This window comes from Meriones unguiculatus, chromosome 3, assembly GCF_030254825.1.
Source record: "Meriones unguiculatus strain TT.TT164.6M chromosome 3, Bangor_MerUng_6.1, whole genome shotgun sequence".
Classification (NCBI taxonomy): Eukaryota; Metazoa; Chordata; class Mammalia; order Rodentia; family Muridae; genus Meriones; species Meriones unguiculatus.
The window spans coordinates 10688996-10710157 of record NC_083351.1 but is presented as its reverse complement, the minus strand read 5'-3'; the positions used below and the strand labels follow the sequence as shown (position 1 = coordinate 10710157).

Below are 21162 nucleotides of genomic sequence, written 5' to 3'. Positions count from 1 at the left end.
GCAAAATATTAAGTTGTAAAATGCTTCCCTGCACTTCAGAAGTCCTGAAGTTAAGGCATAAATCTTTAATAGCCAGCAGTATAATAGGAACACATCTATAAATATTAAAAATACTCAGGAGAAACAACACTGGTTTGTCCTGTCTGAGTGCAAATGGTCATCCCTAGAAATTACACAGCTTCGATAGAGGAGTAATACACAAATTTCTAAACGGTTTTATTTTATCTGTGTGTGTATGGGGGGGGGTTGCACGTATGTCTGTGCATGACTTGTGTGTCTACTACCCATGGAGGACAGAAGATTGGGATCAGATCCCTGGAAGAGGTAGAAGGTTCTTGTCGGTCACCACGTAGCTGCTATAAATCAAACCTAAGTCCTCTGAAAAAGCAACCAGTGCTCTTGTTTTTGTGGTTTTTCGAGACAGGGTTTCTCTGTATAATACCCCTGGTTGTCCTGGAACTCCCTCTGTAGACCAGGGTGGCCTTGAACTCACAGAGATCTGCCTGTCTCTGCCTCCCTGAGTGCTGGGCTAAGGATGTGCACCTCTGCCGCAGCTGCCACCTAGCTTATTCAACAAGCTTTAAGCTCTGTACCTGGGCAGTTGTTCATCTAATTCTATTATGCTCGTCTGGCTACCTATCAGCCACATGCCCTTGTACTTGCCATCTCAGACTCGTCTTCATCTTCTGCTGTAACTGTCTGTCCTCTTGTGGAGAACTCCTCCTTTTCTCTCCTACCTGAGACTGCCTCCCACCCTGAGATTGGAGACAGAAATCCCACCTACTGTCTCCTCTGCCCAGTCACTGGCTCTCAGCTTCTTTATTAACCAATCAGAGATAACTGGGGAGCATTCTTTACTTGACATTGATACAGGAAATTTCTTCATAGAGATAATAATGCTCATGTCTTGACCAGATCTTGGGGCACAAAAATTAGCATATGAATACACAGTGCACAAGACCATCCCCCAACAAGCAAGGAAGGGCCTGTAGGATATGATGGAAGTTTTTATTTTTGACATGGAGTTGTTTGATGCTACAACTTGGGGGCCCAGTAGTGAAGGCTGGCCTTGAACTGAGCCTCCTGGCTTTGCCTTCCAAGTGTCAGGATTATAGACATGCACAGACATACCAGGTTTTTTGTTTGTTTGTTTCTCTGTGTAGCTTTGGCTACTCTGAATTCACTTTGTAGACCAGGCTGGCCTCAAACGCAACAAGAGTTGTGCCTGCCTCTGCCTCCCAGAGTGCTGGGAATACAGAGCACCATGGTGCCTGGCCTCACACCATGCTTTGATGCAAGTTCCACACATGTACATGTGTCCGTTTTACATAAGTATCAGATATGTTGTATGTGTGTATGTCAGTCATATATACACAAATTCATGTTTCACTGAGTGGGAGGTGCACATTCTGAGAAGTGTTGTTACTTTTGTCTTTCCTGAAGCATCATAATATCCCTTCCCAAACTGGAATGGCAAGGCTGTCCCCGTGTGCTATCTTTGAGACCACGTTTTTTTCCCTCGGCTTTATGAGGGTCTCTCTACATATCCCTGGCTGTCCTGGAACTCAGTATGTAAACCAGGCTGGCCTCAAACTCACAGAGATCGTCCTGCATTCCAAGCGCTGGGACTCAATTCGTGAGCTACCACGTCCATCTTCAGGACCACCTTCATAAGCATCCTTTGCCGATTCCAACAGGAAGGCATGGAGGTCCTTGTGCTCGTAGATAAGTGCCTGGGGAAACAGCAGTGTTAGACACACAGGGTTGCTCCGTCAGAGGATAGATGCATGACCTATCATCCGCCCAGAAGGCTGGGTGCAGATCTGCAAACAGCCGGGTGACCTTTGCAGCATTGGTGTGGCTGAGACCACACTGGCTCCTCCCCCAGGCCCTTACTGTGAGCTTGTTAAGGTATAGAACCTATATTTATGGAAGCTATCACATGTAGTACATCTATAGAACCCATCTCATCTTTATAGAAGATATCACGTGTACTTTACAAAGAACTTTGATATAGTCAGGTCCTGAGCTTTATTGAATTAACACAGGACTGAGTCATTTATCATCAGGAAAACTTCCACCAAATTGTGCTACGACTAAAACTACTCAGGCTCAGACTCCTGAGGTTTGAGCCAACACCAGCTACGTCCCTGAGTAGAAACAAACTACCTTTGTGGCTCCCATGGACTGTTCCTCTGCTGGCGGCGGTGGTCACAGAGACACACTCCCACCCTCATGTCCACACCTAACATCCTTAGGCCTGGCTGTATTTGTGTGTGTCTGGTAAGTCCACAGCGAAGAGGTCTCACTGAAGGCCTGGGAACCGAGTGAGCTCACCATCACAGACACAGATAAAGGGAAGAATCAAGGAGGCCTACGGCAGCTCCTTCTGGAAGGAGTGGATAGTATTAGGCAAAGGGACGGTGATGAGTTCCTCAGGTATGGCATTTAGTGAGGCAAAGACCTTCACTGGGATCAGCTGAATGGAAAAAAATTCCATTGGAGAAGTCAGAGGATCTGGCACCGTGGTCTGGCTGCTCAAAACTCTGTAACTCCAGCTTCAGGGGATCCCACACCCTCTCCTGGCTTCCGAGGGCACCCACATGCATGTCCCAATACACACATACATAAAAAGAAATCTGTAGACATTTGGCTTGGTTTTGTTTGAAATAGGGTTTCGCTATGTAGGTCTGCCCTTCAAGCCCTATACAGGCAAGGCTGGCCTTGAACTCCTGGAGATCTGCCTGCCTCTGCCTCCAGACTGTTGGGGTAAAAGGCATGCGCACCTTACCCAGCCCCCACTGGAAAAAAAAAATTCTTCAGTAAAGTCCTACAGAGGAGCTTGGAAAGGAAGATGGCAGAACCTTCGATACGGGGCAGTTCCTTCAATTTCAGAAAAGCACCTGGAGCAGCATAGGAGCCAGGCTGGAAGAAATGCTCCGTCCTCAGGGTGTGGTCTGCTGCTACTGTTATACCCAGTTTGCGAGCCCCCAAAAGGTCTACAGGAATCGACTCCATTGCAAAACACATGAGGGTCTTTTTATTGTAAATTACAAGCTGCAGCTTGGGCCCACAACACCCACCGCGGAAGCAGTGGGAGCTGTGCGCCACGTCCCCAGGTTAGTTGGGTGATTTATAGATTCTGGTCCCTCCCAGCATGCCCAAGGCAGGGGCAATTCCTGCCTGGCAAGCATCTATTGGTCAAGATGCTACATTTTGAATCGATTGGCTATAGGAAGGTTCCCAGACCATTAATGACCAAGTGTCCCTCCCTAGGGGGAGGGTCCAGTTTCCTAGCAACTGTATCTCTAGTGGGTGGGGAAAGAATGCAGTGAGGTGGCTCTTCCCCTCAGGGCATTACTAAACTTCTTTACAGTACCTACTTTAGGTCTTAATAATAGCTGCTAATTTATCTTTTGGTCTCTCACCACCAGACTAAGGTATTCCTCTTAGCTTTGGTTTTTGCTTCCATGTTGTTGTTCTTGAGATGGAGCCCCATCCCAGCCGTCCCGGTTCTTGCTATACAGGCAAGGCTTAACCTTAAACTCAGACATCCTCCGCCTGCTTCTGCCTCCCACGTGCTGAGTTCACAGGCGTGCATGTGCCACTGTGCCTGGCTTGCTCCCGTTTTGAAAAGGCCACTTCCGGAAGGGTGGGAGGATGACTCAGTAAAGGGCCAGCTGCACAAGCATGAGAATCTGAGTTCGGGTGCCCAGCACTCCTGTAAAGGGATGGCAGATCAGCTCCTGTGAGTGAACAGCACTAGTGAAGGAGCAGGGGCAGGGGGCGGAGGGAGGAGGGGAAGAATAGTGGGGGGGAGCAGAGCAAGCGGATATCTCATAGCTCATTGGCCAGACAGTTTGATGAACTGGGAGATCCTGTCTCAAAATCACTAGAACCAGCACCTGCTGGAGGGCCTAACCAAGCCCTGAGGAGGCAGAGGCAGGCAGATTTCTGTGAATTCCAGAAATTTTATAGAGCAGCCAGCCTGCTCTATAAAAGTGTAGCACTGACAGAGATCCCGCCACACAGGTGGGCGAACACAACTGCACACGCCCACAGGAACACCACATCCAAGAGAAAGAAAAACCACTTCTTCATCCAAGTGTTATGCCTCTGGCTTTTGGTCCCAGAACTGGGATGGAGGGGCACGGGCAGAAAGATCAGGAATTCAAGGTCAGCCTAAGCTACCTAGTGGTGGAAGCCAGCCTGGGGTGTATGAGATCCTGTCTCAAAGGTTAAACAAAACAGGGACATGGTTCTGAGGGTATGGTGGTTTGAATATGATTGGTCCCTGTGGTGCTTTGAATGAAAATGGCGCCCTTCAGAGCCAGACCTTTAAACCCCAATAAGAGCCTTTAAACTCAGCACTTGGGAGGTGGATCACTGAGTTTGGTCAGGCTGGCCTACAGTGTGAGTCTAGGATAGCCAGGGATGTTACACAGGAAACCCTGTCTTGAAACACTCCCCCATAAATAATAACAACAACAACAACTGTGACATATGTTATATTGGGGAAATTGAAACCATTTGTGCAAATAACATCCTGGATATTTTTCTAACCATGGTTAACTCGGCCTTCTGAAGAAACTGGACCAATTTTTTATTTTAGAGCCAAGCTCTCTATTTAAATGAATTCACACATATGCTAAACATCCCTGAATAGTATTCTGCATTTGTTGAAAGAAAAATTTGTTGGTAGGGCTTTGCTAAAAAGCATAAAAATTGTTAGAATAAATTAGATTGTAGCAGCAGCAAATACCCATAGTCCTCGTGCTGGGAAGGATAAAGCAGGAGGAATTACCATAATTTTGAGGCAATAGGTCCTTCATAGGAGACCCCTGTTTCCAAAAGAAAGAGGAAAAAGTAAAAATTGGGATGTTAGGGCTTGGCTTGTATCTCTGTGGTAGAGTATCTTATTTCTCTATTTGTGCTTTCCAGCCCGGTAGCTTTGAACCGGAGCCTCATACATTGACCTCCAGGGTGCTGAGATGGCAGCCTCCACATACCCGGCTCTGCTTTTGACCTGCTATGTTGCCCAGGCTAGTATCAAACTTCAAGGAAATAATGACCTTTCACCCCAGCCTCTGGAGTAGCTGAAACTATAAGCATCTGTTTGCTTTTAATGCAAAAGAAAGACAATAGATTCGTGCCACACTGCCAAGGACAAAGGAAGTTGGTCCGAGTAGGAAAGAGTGGCGTTAGCTACGTACGTGGTCCTTGTCCGAAAGAGGGGCTGTCTGAGTGAAGGAACTGGCCTCAGAAGGGACTATGAATAGCTCTCTCTCATGAAAGGCTGAAAGCAGAAGACACTGAAACAGATGCTGGCAAACAGATGTGGCTGAGTGAGTCCACGCAAGAAATGCCACTAATTGGCTGAGAGAGAGTCCTGATCTGTGCTTCACTCCTCCAACTTCAGCACCCAGTCAAAGGAGCTGGAATCTCCTCTTCTATCCCCGGGTAGGTTATGCAAGTGCTTTTGGCTGTGTTTGGGTGTGTTTTATTCCACGTGAAATGATCATCTTCTAGACCAGTGCTTGGCAAACAGTGGTTACTCATTAAACATTCATTGGATTTTAGAAACGGAACCATTAACTGCGCTGCATATGGTGCAGCCTGTAATGCCAGCAGCACTAGGGAGGGTAAAACAGCCAGCCTAAGCTACACGGCAAGTCTGAGGCTAGCAGTCTGGGTTACATAAGACATCTTATATACATGTATGTGTGTGTGTACAACCCGAGTTCATGTCCATCCTTAGCTATACAGTGAGTTTCAGGTCAGCCTAGGCTACGTAAGACTATATCTCAGGTTACAGAGACGGCTCAGCAGTTAAGAGCACTTACTGCTCTTCCTGAAGATTTGAGTCCCTGCACCCACATGGCAGCTCACAGCTTTGAGTCCCGTCAGTTCCAAGGGCTCTGAAGCCTTCCTCTAGCCTCCGCAGGTATCAGGTATACACCAAACATACACATTCAGGCAAAATACTCATCCACGGAAAGTAATTTTAAAAGGCCGTGTCTGAAACAAACAAAAACAAAACAGAGCAAACAAAAAGCGCTATACTGTAGCAGCGCGTATCAGTGCACATCTGCAGTCTAGGACGCGGAAGACTGCTGGCTACTTCTACGTCAGCTTGACACAGCTAAAGTCATCCGGGAAGAGGGAACCTCAAGTAAGAAAATGCCTCCAAAAACAAAAAGAAAAGAAAAAAAAAATGCCTCCAGCTGAGCATGGTGTCCCACACTTGTAATCCCAGGTCAGGGAGGCAGAGGCAGGTGGATCTCTGTGAGTTGGAGATACAGTCTGGTCTACAAAGGGAGTCCAGCCAAGGCTACACAGGAAAACCCTGTTTAGAAAAAAAGAAAAAAGAAAAAGAAAAGAAAAAAGAAAATACCTCCATAAGATCAGGCTGCCAGCATGCCTATAGGGAATATTCTTTTTTCTTTTGTTTTGTTTTTTGAGACAGGGTTTCTCTGTGTAGCCCAGGCTGTCCTGGAACCTGATATGTAGACCAGGATGTCCTCAAACTCACAGAGATCCACCTGCTTCTGCTTCCCCAGTGCTCAGATTAAAAGCATGCACCACCACAGCCCATTAGGAAATATTTTTTTCTTTTTTGGTTTTTCAAGACAGGGTTTCTCTGAGTAGCCTTGGCTGTCCTAGACTTGCTTTGTAGACCAGGCTGGCCTCAAACTCACAGAGATCCACCTGCCTCTGCCTCCCAGAGTGCTGGGATAAAGGAATGCACCATCATGCCCAGCTGGTAGGGAATATTCTTCATTAATGACTGATGGGGGAGGGCCCAGCCCACTGTGGGTGGAGCCATCCTGGGGCTGGTGGTCCAGGCTGAGCAAGCCAGTTAGCGGCACTCCTTCCTCAGCTCCTGCCTCCAGGTTCCTGGCCTGATTCAGTTCCCTTCTGACTTTCTTCAACGATGGACTACAATGTAGAATTTTAACCCTAATAAATTCTTTCCTCCTCAACTTTTTTTTTTTTCTCATGGTGTTTCATCTCAGTAATAGAAACCCTAACTAAAACAGAGACTGAAGCAGAGAATCAAGAATTCAAGACCGGGGTGGAGAGATGGCTCAGCAGTTAAGAGCACTGGCTGCTCTTCCAGAGGTCCTGAGTTCAATTCCCAGCAACCACATGGTGGCTCACAACCATCTATAACGTGATCTGATGCCCCCTTCTGGCCCGAAGGTCTTGTTGGAGTACTTAAAAAAAAAAAAAAAAGAATTCAAGACCACCCTTGAGCCCATGGTGAGTTACAGGCTAGTCTGGGCTACATGAGACCCTGTTTCCAACAAAAATGACATTATATTCTATGTGCTGTAATTTTCAATTACCTCACAGGGTTTTGTTTTTTTTTTTTAATCTAAGAAAATGAGTTAATGCATGTAAAAATGCTTTCTCATAACAGAAATGTTATTTAAATTTGGTTATTTCTGTGAGAACTGGGATAATGTCCATATGTTACAGAACATAAGGAGACCATTCGGTGAGATTCTTGACTCCATATCTGGGGTTGATTTTTTTTCCCTCTTTTTCAGATTAAAGGGATATACTAATATGCGAACATCTGTCAGTTGACTTGAAATTAGAGGACAGAGTGCAATAGTTAAAATACTTTGGCTCTGGCCAGGAAGATGGCTCAGCTAGTAAACCCCTAATGCTGCAAGCACAGAGACCCGAGTCCCATCCCTATGACCCAGGAGAAAAGCTGGGTGTGTAGATGCACACTTTTGCATTCCAACTGCTCAGGAGACTTTGTCTCAGACACCAAAAGGTGTGGCCTAAGCTTGACCCCAGATCCCACAGTGGAAGGAGAGAACTGGCTCCTCAGAGCTGCCCTCTGACCTCTGCACACACCCCGGCAGGCACACACCTACCTTCACACATTCACAGGATGATAATTTTGTTGAAGGGGCACGTAGCATTCCTCAAGAGTGCCTCCAAGGTTGTCCTCTGGCCTACACAACCACCCTCATGGGTAAGTGTTTGCACATACAGGCACCATGGGCACACAGCAAAGGGGGGGACACAAACGGTTGGGCCCCATAAACAGAAGCGTGAGACGAAAGCATGTGAAAGGTTAGGGAGTCATTTAAGTCAGTCAGGGAAATGAGAGCATCAGGAATGAAGTCCCAGAGTGCACCAATCCTTCGGGACACGCACTTGTTATCATGTTTTATTACCCCTTCTGTTGTTGTTTTTTGTTTGTTTATTATGTTTTGGTTTTTTTGAAACAGGGTATTTCTGTGTAGCCTGAGATGTCCTGGACTCACTCTGTAGACCAGGCTGGTGTCAAACTTAAGAGATCCGCTTGCCTCTGCCTCCCAAGTGCTGGGATTAAAGGCGTGCACTGCAATGACCAGCTAAGCAGTGAATCTTTAAGAAAAGGAGTAAGGCCAGAGTGACATAGCAAGACTCCTGACTTCCTCGTCTGACCTTTCCGGGTGCCCCTGTGCACACATGTACACACACACACACAAGTCATTCTGCACTGCAGGGGCTAAAGCAGTCCTTATAGCTGAGCTTTACAGGCTGCTTCCTGTCTGCTGAGTTTGTTCTCTGGAAGAGCCATGCTTGGGTCCTGATTTATCCTACAAGAAGAGAATCAACTGAGGGCATCATTCTCCCATTTCTAGATTTCCATTGGAAAGTAAGGTGTTATATAACTGAGCTGGGCAGCTGTGGCTCACGCCTTTTTCCCAGCACTTGGGAGGCAGACAGGTAGATCTCTGTGAGTTCCAAACCAGCCAGGGCTACACAGAGAAACCCTGTCTCAGAAAAACCAAAACAAACAAGCAAAGATGTTACATAATTAGCCAAAGTCACATAAGAGGATTCTATAAAACAGTTTAGGATTAAATTTAGGAATGAGACATTAGGAACTCTTTGGGGTTCCCATATGTGTTCCTAAGTGTGGCAACGTGGGGACGCGCAATTAGACTCCCTGCTGTTACCCAGCACCCGGCCTTTTAGGATTAATTAGAAACAAAAGCTCAGTTCCCAGAGAACTGCCGAAGCCAATTGCGGGCTGAGGAAAGAGCTTTTGCTGAGTAACGCTGATGGGTCCCCTTCCGGTAAAGCCAAAAGCCCCGTGCGTTCTCCTAATTGGCCCCAGCAGATTTTTCTAGGCGATTGTGCGATGGTGAAGCCAGCCACTTAGCCTCTGGGATCTCTGCCGTTCACTGTGAAATTGCTCTCCACCACCTGATGAGAGAGGCGGGCCGCACTGGCTTCCCGTGGCCCAGTTCTGGGTGCCACGTGATCCTAACCTACTTTGCAAACAGCCGCTCCGGTGCCACCCCCGGACTGTGGCTGCCCTCGAAGCAACACCCGCTCACCCTGCCTTGTGCACAGGGCCCTTTTTCATCTGCAGGACCTCAGCGCCTCTGCAAACATTAATTATGCTCCAAACACCTCATCGCTGCGGAGGAGCCCCGTTTTACGACTGGACACCCTCAAATACATTTCAGGCCTCGGGCGAAGGGCAAACCTGCGTCTCCACTCACCGGCTAGCACTTGGCTTTGTCCTTCCGAGAGCTGCTGTCCCTGGCTCCGTGTTTCTCGAGCACTCTGTGGGCGCCTCTGAAAGGCTGGGCTAGCTTTTGCCACTGACTCGGCCTGTTCACCTTTAGTCTGGCAAAATGTCTTTTGTGCTTGAATTCTCTTGTCAAAAAGAAACCAGCCTTTACATTTACACTAGCGTGTGTGCCTATGTCGCCGTCACGGGCAGTTCCAGCCCTTTCTGGCCTTGTCTTTCCTTTTTTCCTCCCCTCAGGACAGGACAACCTACTCTTAGCTTTTGCTGGCATTCAGGATGGACTTTGGCACCAAGCGGCCAGTGCTGCCCTCTGGAGGTCAGATGCAGGCGGGAGGAAGAACTGAGGGCCAAGAAGGAAGGCGTTAAGTGACAGACCCCAGGGGTGTCGCTGTCGTGGTGATACAAGACACTTGGTTCGTCTACTTTTTGTTTTTTTGAGGCAAGTTCTCAAGGGTGACGTGGAACTTACAGGGTAGCCCAGTAATTTCTCCAGCTAGCCTCAAACTTGAAGCCGTCCCCTGACCTCAAAGTCCTGAAGCCTGGAGTTTCAGGAAAGAATCGCCATGCCCAAATCCACTACTTTTCTGTTTTTTTAAAGATTTATTATTTTAAGCCGGGTGTAATGCGGAATGCCCTCCAATCCCAGCACTTAGGGACGCAGTGGCAGGCTAGTCTCTGTGGGTTCAAGGCCAGCCTGGTCTACAAAATGAGTCCAGGACGGCCAAGGCTACACAGAGAAACAAAGATTTATTATTTTATACGTATGAGTGTTTTGCCTTCATGTATATATGTGTACCACATGCATGCCTGGTTCCCTCAACGGCTGGAAGAAAGTATCAGAGCCCCTAGAACTAGATTTACAGTTGTTTGTGAACTGCCATGTGGATCCCAGAAACTGAACCTGGGTCTTCCGAAAGGGCAGCGAGTTCTAACCACTGAGCCATCCCTCCAGTCCCTGCTTCTTTTTTGTGTGTGTTCGATCGATTTTGTTTCTAATTAATTAATTAAATTTTGAGATAGAATCTCTCTGCTTAGCCCTGGTTGTCCTGGAACTCACTCTGTAGACCAGGCTGGCCTCAAATTCACAGAGACCTGCCTGCCTCAAACTCCCATGTGCTGGGATTAAAGGCTGGCACAACCCGGCTGTTTGTGTGTTGTTGTTGTTTTTTGAGACAGGGTTTCTCTGTGTAGCCCTGGCTGTCCTGGACTCATTTTGTAGACTAGGCTGTCCTGGAACTTATAGAGATCTACCTGTCTTTGCCTCCACAGTGCTGGGATTAAAGGGTCACACCTATAATCCTAACACAACTGCATGTAGCTTCAACTTCAGGAATCTGAATCCATTTTCTGGACTCCAAGAGCACCTGCACTCTCGCCCATATACACACAGATTCACACATAATCCTCTCTGTCTGAAAAAAACAGGCTGACTGTGTAGCTCTGGCTGTCCAAGAACCCACTATGTAGAGCAGGCTGGACCAGAACTCACTTAAATCCACCTGCCTCTGCTGGTATTGAAGGTGTATTCCATTAGCCTGGACAAAAAATTAAATTAAATTAAAAAAATACACACACACACAAGAATAAACTCATAAGTTCAAGGTCGCTCCCAGCTACAAAGTGAATCTGAGACAAGCCTAAATGATCTGAGACCCTGTCTCAAAATAGGTCCAGTGGCTAAGAACCATAAAATTTTGAGTTCGGATCACAGTACCCAAATAACAGCAAGAATGCATGCCTGTTACCCTGGCATGCAGTGAACAAAAGCAGGGGCTCACTGAGATGGCCAAGCTAAGTCTGGTTCAGCAGTTCAGCGAGAGACCTGTCTCAAGTGGATGAGATGGACAGTGATAGGACAGGACACCCGTCGTCCTCATCTGACCTGTACACACACACACACACAATTAATCAATTAATTGATTGATTAAAACAACAACAGCAATACATCGTGTCAGCAGTTTCATCCCTAGGCCTGACTTATTTTCTGAGCGCCATCTCAACTCAGAACTTCTCCTTTACCCTCCCCTAGCTCCTCTCTGGACACTGACCAAAAATGCTAAGAATGTCACCCTGCTGTTCTGGGCTTCTGCACTGTTTTCTCTGAAGACAATCCTCTTCCCATTTTCCACAGTTTACTGCAGATTTCCATTGCTGATCCTAACTCAAGAGGCCTGGCTTTTTCTCTCTGCTTCCTCCGAGCAACTCTCTGGAGATTTAAGGGGTTGGAGGTCAATGAGATGGCTCATCAGGTAAAGGTGCTTGCCTCTCAAGTCTCTTGACTTGAGTTTACCCCTGGGACCCACCCAAAGGTGGGGAAAGAAGGTCCAGAGGTGGCCTTTGACCTCCACAGGTATATGTGGCTCATGACCTGCCCCCCCCCCCAACACACACACACACAAAATAAGACGCAGAGTCTGTTTTGTTTGGTTGGTTTGGTTTTTTTGAGACACGGTTTCTCTGTGTAGCCTTGGCTGTCCTGGACTCATTTTGTAGACCAGGCTTGGCCTCGACTCACCGCTATCTGCCTCCCTGAGTGCTGGGATTAAAGACGTGAACTACCATGCCTGGCTAAGAAACTAAAGTTGTATTTCAAATTAATTGCTTAATTTGTCCCCCAAGCCAGGCATAGCCACCCACATCTAATCCCAGCACTCAGAAAGCAGAGGCAAGGAGGTCAAGAGGTCAAGAACAACTCATGGTATGAAGTTGCTACAGAACTCTCAGTGTGTTCAACATAAGGCTAAAAGTATCCTCCGAGGCCATGTGGTGGCTCACTCCTGCAATCCTAGTCCTGGGAGAGCCAAGATGGGAGAATTGCTTCCAGTCTGGGGACAGTCTGGGCTACAGTGTGAGACCCTGTCTCAAAAAACAAACAGCCAAGCTGGATGAGGTAGCACATGCCTTTAATTCCAGCATTCAGGGAAGCAAAGGCCAGTCTGGTTTGCATAGTGGGAGCATGCCAGGAGCTCCATGGTGTCTCTTGCTGCCTCTAGGCTCACACTGGCTAGCAAGCTCTATCCCTTTCCTTCAACTACAAGATAGTTGCTGCTACTGCCCCAGAATCTTTTTGATTGGTTGGCACTTGCTAACCAAGGGACCCACCATTTTATTAGTAACAGCTGGTCCAAAATAGCCTGACTCAGTAACCCATACCTGTCCCGTAATCAGCTTCAAGGAAGCAAATGTATGGCTTAAGCCACACACTTCACTTAAAAATACCTTTTTCCTTGCCAGGTGTGGTGGTGTGCACCTTTAATCCAGCACCGGGGAGGCAGAGGCAGGAGAATCTCTGGGAGTTTGAGATGGAGGGTAAGGAGTGTTTTTGAGACAGGGTTTCTCTGTGTACCAGTCCTGGCTATCCTGGAACTTGCTTTGCAGACCAGGAGGGCCTAGCACTCACAGAGAGGCACCTGCCTCTGCCTCCCTGAGTGCTGGGATCACAGGAGGGCAGGGAGGGTTTAGAGGCACACCCACATCCTGGTTCTTGCTCACAGCTGCAGGGGAAGCTTTGCACAAGCAGGCGGCTTAACAGAAGCTAAGGCCTCAGCTGGGCACCTCGGGTCCTAGAACAAAGCTGTGTAATTTCCCACAGGATTCTTCATCAAGGAGATCCAATTCTAGTTAAACCTAAAATGGCCCCAACATGAATACAAGATGGAGGAAACCCTGCACTGTCTTGCCCTGTTACATGGGATCCAAACTCCTGTTCCCAGACAGTTTTCCCCACTGAGGCTTCTTTCCAGGGCCCCGAAGGTCTTTCTCTATGTGTGTAGGTTTTGGGCTTCTCTCCCTCGCTACACAGTGTCCATGTAGAAAGCGCCTGATCATACCACTGCAGAAGTGGAGGGGGCCTTCCCAAGCATTTAGCCTGGACCTCTCCCCAGGTGACTGCGTCCCTCCAGATCTCTGAGAATTTTTGTTTTGGTCTCTTGAAGGCTTTCCGTTTGGGGTTTCCTCCCTAAATTAGTCTGGTTCTGAGGCTGGAGGGATGGCTCAGCAGAAGAGCACGTACTGATGTCACAGACAACTTGAACTGACTCCCAGCAGGCTGTCCTTTCTGGCCTGGAGGCCTCCAGCGCTCACTTGCACGCACCTCCACATATACATATATAAACATAATAATTTGAAAAAAAAAAAAAAACTCTTCCTTTTTAAAAAGAACTCTGGTTTTTTTCAATGTGGTTCTAAGAAGATGCTAATACAGAGGTATGGAATGTTTGCTATTTCCCCTAGATACATCCTTGGCTGAATGCAGAAAGCACAAGAATGAGCAAGCAGAAAACAGAAAGCTTTCTTTTTTTTTTAAATGTGGGGAAATGTTTCCTGCCAGCCCTGCTCGGGGCTGTAATCCATCCGTTGTGATTCAGCTATTCCTGCTGTTCTTTGGAACAAGTGAATGACAAAGCCTCACTTCTCTCTCTCTCTTAGAAAAGGCAGTGAAAGCCAGCTTTGGTAGCACAGCTGGGTATCCTAGCATTTGGGAGGCGGTGGCCTGCCGATCAAAGGGTCAAAAGTTACCTTGGACCTCATAGTGAGTTTGAAGCCAACTGGGGCCACAGGAGACCCTGTGTATTAGAAAAAGAAAAAGAGGGGCTGGGCATGATGGCACACACCTTTAACCCCAGCACTTGGGAGCCAGAGGCAGGCAGATCTCTGTGAGTTGGAGGCCAGCCTGGTCTACAGGACAGCCAGCTCTGTTACACAGAGAAACCCTGTGTCAACAAACAAACAAACAAAAAAAAAAAAAAAAAAAAAAAGGAGAGACCAAGAAAGAAAGAAAAGAAAAAAGAATGAAAGCTAAGCAAAAAATGTTTGGGAGTGTTTATTCCCTTAGAGCAGTGACTCTCAACCTATGGGTCAAGATCCCTTTGAGAGTGGTTGGCCAACCTTTTCACAAGAGTCACCGAAGACCATCAGAAAACACTCGTTTACATTACGATTCATAACTAGCAAAACTACCCCACCGAGGCTACACAGAGAAACCCTGTCTCCAACAAACCAACAAAAATAATAATTTTATGGTTGGGGGTCACCACAACATGAGGAACTGTATTAGAGGGTCCCCAAGTTAGGAAGGCTGACAGCCACAGCTGAGTTTGGCTGTAGGGAAAGACTCAGGCTCAGCCAGCAGGTTTGGTGAAGATTCCTCAGACTGCGGGAGCCCCAGGGCAGAAGGCAGGGACCTGGAGTGGCTTTTTTAGGTCTCCCCCTCCCCCTTTCCTCCTCAATCTATTAGTGATGTAAACCTGGCTGGGGTTTAGCTCTTGGCCTGCCCCCAGGCATGGCCTATGGTGCAGGAACATTTTTAACCGTTTTCCCTACTTGAGACTTAAGAGATGGCTCTGAGATTAAGAGCACACACTGGGTTTTTTTTGTTTGTTTGTTTTTTGTTTTTTTGAGACATGGTCTCACTGTATAGCCTTGGCTGTCCCAGACTCGCTTTATAGACCAGGCTGGCCTCAAACTCACAGAGACCTTCCTGTGACCCCGCAGTTGCGTTTATTAACTCCTTCTAGACAAGGCCCTCTCCCACCCGCCTCCCACGTACCTGCAATCATGCTTGTCCAGTGGGAGACACTATGTAGTTCAACAGGGTTGCAAACAAACAGGACTTGGGATTTCCCCAGAAGACCCAGGGCCTTCTCTCCTAGGTTTTTTTTCTCCACTTCTGATTTTTTTTTTCTTTTTTTCTGTTTTTAGGTAGAGTTCCCCTACCCTAAACTCCAGCCAATCAGCTTAAAGTGCTTTGTCTAGCTACCTACATACAACACAATACACACAGAAGTGATTATGTTTAGTTAGTCAAAATGAAGTAATGCTGCCCCTCCCCACCAATCCTACACCTGGTTACATGGTTATAGATATAATCCTGCCTTAGGAACAGACCGGCGTCAGAGTCTGGCTCCTGAGTCCAGATTATGGCCCTGGCTGGTCAGTTTGTGTTCAGTGTTCGATGAACTTCCATCAGTCCGAGTCTGGTGTCTGAGTGGTCAGTGTGCAGCTATTTCTGAACCCATAACAATTATAGAGGTATTGTGTGTGTGCTAAGGAATTCAAATAATAAAGAAATGCCGAAAGGAACCAAGCCATAGTGGCACACGCCAGTAATCCCAGCACTCAGGGAGGCAGAAGCAGGTGGATCTCTGTGAATCTGAGGCCAGCCTGATCTACAAAGTGAGTCTAGGACAGCCAAGGGTACACCGAGAAACCCTGTCTCAAAAAAACAAATAAATTATAAATAAATAAATAAATTATGTGGACCGGAGGACCGCATAATTCCACCTGTGGTATATACCCAGGAGGGAGGGAAACATTTATCCACACCTAAAACCTATCCAAAACCTGCATGTGAAAGTCCACAGTGGCCCTCTTTTGTACTAGGTCGCTGTGGGGACAGGCCTTGTCAGCTGAGGCGTGGGCAGCAGAAGGGGTAAGTTCTCACAGTGGAGTATCATTTCCTCACCACAGAAAGCGGTGACATTATGTTACACGCCACAGAGCTGTCACAAAGGCGGTCCCCTGTCTTTTTCAAGACAGAATCTGGACCTGTAGCTGGCCTGAAACTGGCCTCAAAGTTGGGTTGATCCTCCTGCCTCCGCCTCATGGAATGCTGTGGTTAAAGGTACGCACCACTTTACCTTTTTGGTTTTTTTTTGAGACAGGGTTTCTCTGTGTTGCCCTGGGTGTCCTGGGCTCACTTTGTAGACCAGGCTGGCCTCAAACTGAGAGAGCACCAACTGCCTCTGCCTCCCAAGTGCCGGGATTACCCACTCCAGTACCCTACAGAGAAGATTTGGTCAGCAGAAAGGCAACTGAAATTTCTAAGAAGGCCATAGGCCAAAACAGATTTCCTCGTGACTCTCTTGGCTAAAATTCTTAAGTCACCTGTCTCCAAAAGCCCAAGTAGAAATGCATTCATTCCACAAATATTTACTAAGGGCTGGTCCTGTGCAGGCCGCAGAGTACGTGCTGACAATAGAGCAAAACAAACAAGTCCCGGGGTGGGGGAGGTAGCTAAAGTTCAGGATCTGTGACCAGGCATTGCCCCTCCTTCATGCCTTCCAAGGACTCACCTCCCACAGCCCAACACCTTTCCTTCCGTGTAGCCGGCCACCCCAGTTTCCCAGCCCCCCTGCTTCCCTTTTGGTTGTTTTATAACCTTCAGGTCATCTCACCTGAGAAAAATTTGCTCTCTGCCTGCTTTCCCACCTGCTCTCAGATGAGCCCGATGGGCCCTTCATGGAGATCATGTTCATCTGCACCCATGTTAGTCTCTCTATAACACGGGGACATAACTCCCTTTCCAGGGCTGTCTGCCATTGTTTGTGTTTGTGTGTTTTTGTTTTTTTGAGGCAGGGTTTCTCTGTGCAGCCCTGGCTATCCTAGACTTGGTTTGTAGACCAGGATGGCCTCAAACTCAGTGATCAGCCTGGCTCTGCCTCCCTGAGTGCTGGGATTACAGGTGAGCAGCCACCACGTTAGTGCCTGACAGCTGATGGCTCCTTTATCAGTGGTCACCGCCTCTGGGGCTCTTTCCTAGGGCCCTTGGCCCACGAGTTCCCTGGTCATTTGGTCTCTGGGGAGCCCTGCCCTTCAGCCAATTTCTGTTCTAGCTATTTCTGATCAGCCCCGAAGGGAGGCGAAACATCCTGTCAGAGCCGGGAAGCTGGCAGAGCTCAGGCCCAGGAGAAGTAAGCTCACTGCTTCCTGCAGCCCGTCCTGGGTGGCAGGCCGAGCCTGACTCAGACTATGAAGGAGCCAAAGTGGAAACTTACCAGCCTAGGACTGAGGGTGTGGGGGTGCTGAGAGAGCAGTGCAGTGGGTGCTCAAAGGGCAGAGCCAGGAGAGGAGGCCAGCAGACGCCCCTCCCACTTCCCCAGGAGTCTGGGCTGTGTCTCTCTCTCACCAGAGAAGTAGGATTAAAGGCCACAACAAGGAAGTGTCAGCCTTGGACCCAGTGACACACTTCATCTGGGGCACATCGGCTCTCTGTCCTGCATGCCTGGACAGGACCGTCCAGCCCAGGTCACCTGGCCACATAATGCTGCCCCCAGTTCATCCGCACAGCTCCACCCCTCCCCACACCCCAAGGCTGACACTGTCTGTCAGTGGGTGTTGCAAGGTGATAGTGTGTGAGGGGTGGGAAGACCCTGTTGGGGGCGGTCAGGACACCTGGGGTGTGAATTCCAGCCAGCTGGTGAGGGACCACCACCCACTCTGAACTCCACCTCCTGACGGAGCCATATCCTTCGGGTTTCTCACCTCTAGAGTCTTTTTTGTTTTGTTTTGTTTTTTCTTTCAAGAAAGGGGCTCCCTATGTAGCTCAGGCTAGACTGAAACACACCATGTAGACCATGTTGGCCCCCTGTGGCCATCCTCTTCTTGTCTCCGCATCCCAAGTGCTTGGGGTTACATGCCACCATGTTCGGTTTTCATCTGAAATTCTCCCAGGCTCACGAGCACTCCATCTCCCTGCCAGCCACCACCTTTTAGATCTGACTGTCCTGCTGCTGTCCACTCCCGAACACCCTCTGCTCGGTGGGCTCCTTGCCCTGCTGTCCCCTCATAGTCTAGGCACACCCCTTTCTCCTGCTCCCTTTTCAGGGTACCAGTGGAGGAGACCCTTAGCACATGGCTCCTCTTTGTTCCTACCCTGTGCGGTGCGGCTGAACTCCGTGCCCAACACCGCCCTGCCTACGGAAGGAGTCGAAGGGGATGGGAAAGCCGGACATAGTAGCACAGACCCACAATCCCAGCACCTATGTTACACGGCTGGAGCTGGAGGCCAGCCTGGGCTACATGAGACCCTGAACAGAACAGATGGGAAGGAGACACGGGAGGCCCCAGGGATGGGAGGCCACAGTGTGGAGTCCCCTGGAGTCTTTGCCTCCTTGGGCAGATGATAGGCTCAGAGAGTCACCTTCAGGAGGCCAGGCTGCAATGCCTTCCCAAATGTGGGTTGTGCCCCCAAAATGGCGTCTGTCCTGTTGGCAGGACTTCCTGCGTAGTCAACTGTCTGTGTCACCTAAGAACCTGCCAGACCCTAAGCCTCACTCCAACCCCTGGGGAAATATGGCTGCCTTTCTCCTGGCCTTCCAGCCTCACCCGAAACAGGAATGCAGGGAATGTCAGTCATCCTCTTTTTGCCCCCTCCAAGCCCAAAGGGGTTTCTCAAGAAACAGTGACTACCTAGGAGCCAACGGAAGCCAACCAGAACTTAGCCTTGTCCCTCCTGCTGGAGTGTGACAGCCCCCCTCCCTTATCTTCCCCTCCCCACTTCTCTGTCATTCTTTCCTCACCTCCCTTTCCCAGACTGCCTTGCGGCAGATGGCAGATGCCTCCTACTGATGATTTTTAACCACAACCACTTTACGCTACTTCCTGCAGGGGACCTCCCATCTGTAAGCAGCGGGAAGAGGAAGCATTAAGTGACTTTTTTCCAAGCTAGCCCATTCGTAGATACCAGACTCTAACAAGACCCTGCTTCCAGCCCTGGTACTGGAAAAAAAAAGAAAGTTAAAGGGTTCCTGCTCACTTTAAGTGAGGGAGCAGGGTGGAAGTTGCCACTAGCTCAAAAAGCAGCCATACAGCACATTTTAGGTCAGGTGTCGTGGAGTTCATGTGCAAACAGGCAGCAGTTTTTCCACAAGGAGAGGGTTGTTGAGAAACCTACCAGACAGGACAGAATTCTCACCCACCTGCGATTTACCGAGGTATAAAACAGCTCAGACAAGGGAAGGAAATCCGCCAACCAGAAGGAAAAATGCTGTGTGGACAGCTCACTCCAATGACCAAGGCCCTGGGCATTTCCCCACAGTCCACAGTCCAGCCTCGGAGAAGTGGCATGAGTCACACACACCGGATGCCAGGCCCTTGCTCAGGGAGCCGAGGACCTTACAAAACACTTCTGTTGCTGTTTTGTTTTTTGAGACAGAAGGATTCTCTGTGTAGCCTTGGCTGTCCTGTACTCGCTTTGTAGACCAGGCTGGCCTCGAACTCACAGAGATCCTCTCCCTCTGTCTCCCTGAATGTCGGGATTACAGGCACCTGGCTTCAGCTTTTTGTCCATTTATTTATTTGTTTCTGTGTTTGCTCTCCTGGTTCCCAGGCTGGCCTCAAAATCTCCACAATGAGTTTGAGGTTCTGCTCCTCCCGCCTCCATCTCCCAAGTGCTGGGATTACAGACAAGCAGTCCTGCCCCTGGTTTATGCAGAATTTATCAGGTTTGTGCCTGCTAGGCAAACACTCTATTAACTGAGCCATATACTCGGCTAAAGGGACCTTTTAAGTGATTTCGGCTGCTGTATGATGGTTTCTGGACTATCCTACAGCATGGCTGTTTCTGAAGTGTCTCTACCAAGGAGGCCTTGGAGATGTCACTGCTCCTTCCATCCGTTGCAGCCTCGGGTGTTTGTTCTGCCTCTGACGGGGTCTTTCCTTGTCCTTGAACCGGGGCACTAACAGTACTGGCTCTGGAGTTGTTTGGTGACATCACTTGAATTTCTCCCAGCTCACCACACCCTCGTCTGTTATGTTCTCCATATATTCCCCATCTCCGCCTTGTTATTGTGAATAGTTACATTTACTTGTGTGGGGGGCTCCACACAGTCCACAGCCTGCAAGCAGAGGTCAGAGGTCAACTTCCAGGGGTCACTTCCCTCTTTTTCGACGGTGGGAATTGAACTCTGGTTGTCAGGCTTTCCGGCCTCTGCCCATTAGGCCATCTTGTAAGCCCTTGTTGTTTGGTTGGTTGATTTTTGGAGACAGGGTTTCTCTGTGTTGTCCTGGAACTCACTCTGTAGGCCAGGCTAGCCACGGACTCATGGAAACCTGCCTGCCTCTGCCTCCAGAGTGCTGGGATTAAAGGCGTGCGCCGCCACCACTGAACCCCGGCTTGTTTTTGAGACACAGACTCTCTGCACATCCAGGATGGCCTTGTACTCTATGCCATCCTCCTCTCTCTCCTTTAAAGACAGGGTCTGGGTCTCAAAGTAGCTCAGGCCGACCGGGTACTCACTATGTGCTAAAGAAAACCTTGAACTTTAGGTCCTCTCGCCTCCGCTTCCGGGAGTTCCGGGCGTGCACAGGCCTGTGCAGTGTTGGCCGATCCCTTCTGAAGGTTAGGCGCAGCAGCAGGCCCTCCTGGAGGGGCAGGCACATTCTTGTGAGGTCATACTCCAGACACCTGGGTGTGGCTTCCGGTGAGAGGAACCCTGGAACAGGACTATGGGAAAGTTCAGGGCTCCGCAGCGAATCCTGGCGGTCGCTCAGGGTCAGAGTCCAGGTTCTCAGGTCTCCTTCTTGGGTTTACAGGCGTCCCTCTCCTAGCAGGTGAGTTTGGAGCAGCGAGGGGCGTAATCTCCGGCTGTGGGTCTCCTTCTGAGAGGGCGCATGCCTGACACAGGTGGCCACGTCACTCTTTGGCTGATGTTTTCTCTCCCTCTGCCTCCCTGCAAGCGCCCGCAGTGGGCATACCTAATGAGCACTCTGCCAACTCCACGCAGAGAAGCTGGTGAGAAGCCTGAGAACCTTGGCGCCCTGGTATCACTGCCAGTTCGCTGGCCCATGCTGCCCCCTAGTGGCTGCGCGCAACACCTGCCTTGCTGGAG

The 21162-nt window shown here is 49.0% G+C and overlaps 1 long non-coding RNA gene across 1 annotated transcript; it reads right to left on the bottom strand.

Annotated features, from left to right (window-relative positions):
* Positions 1–837: 837 nt before the first annotated feature.
* Positions 838–21071, bottom strand: LOC132652952 (uncharacterized). The gene is made up of 2 exons (XR_009590515.1): positions 19252–21071; positions 838–1733 (listed from the first exon to the last, which is right to left on the bottom strand). It is a non-coding gene; the product is annotated as an uncharacterized LOC132652952 (long non-coding RNA).
* Positions 21072–21162: the final 91 nt, after the last annotated feature.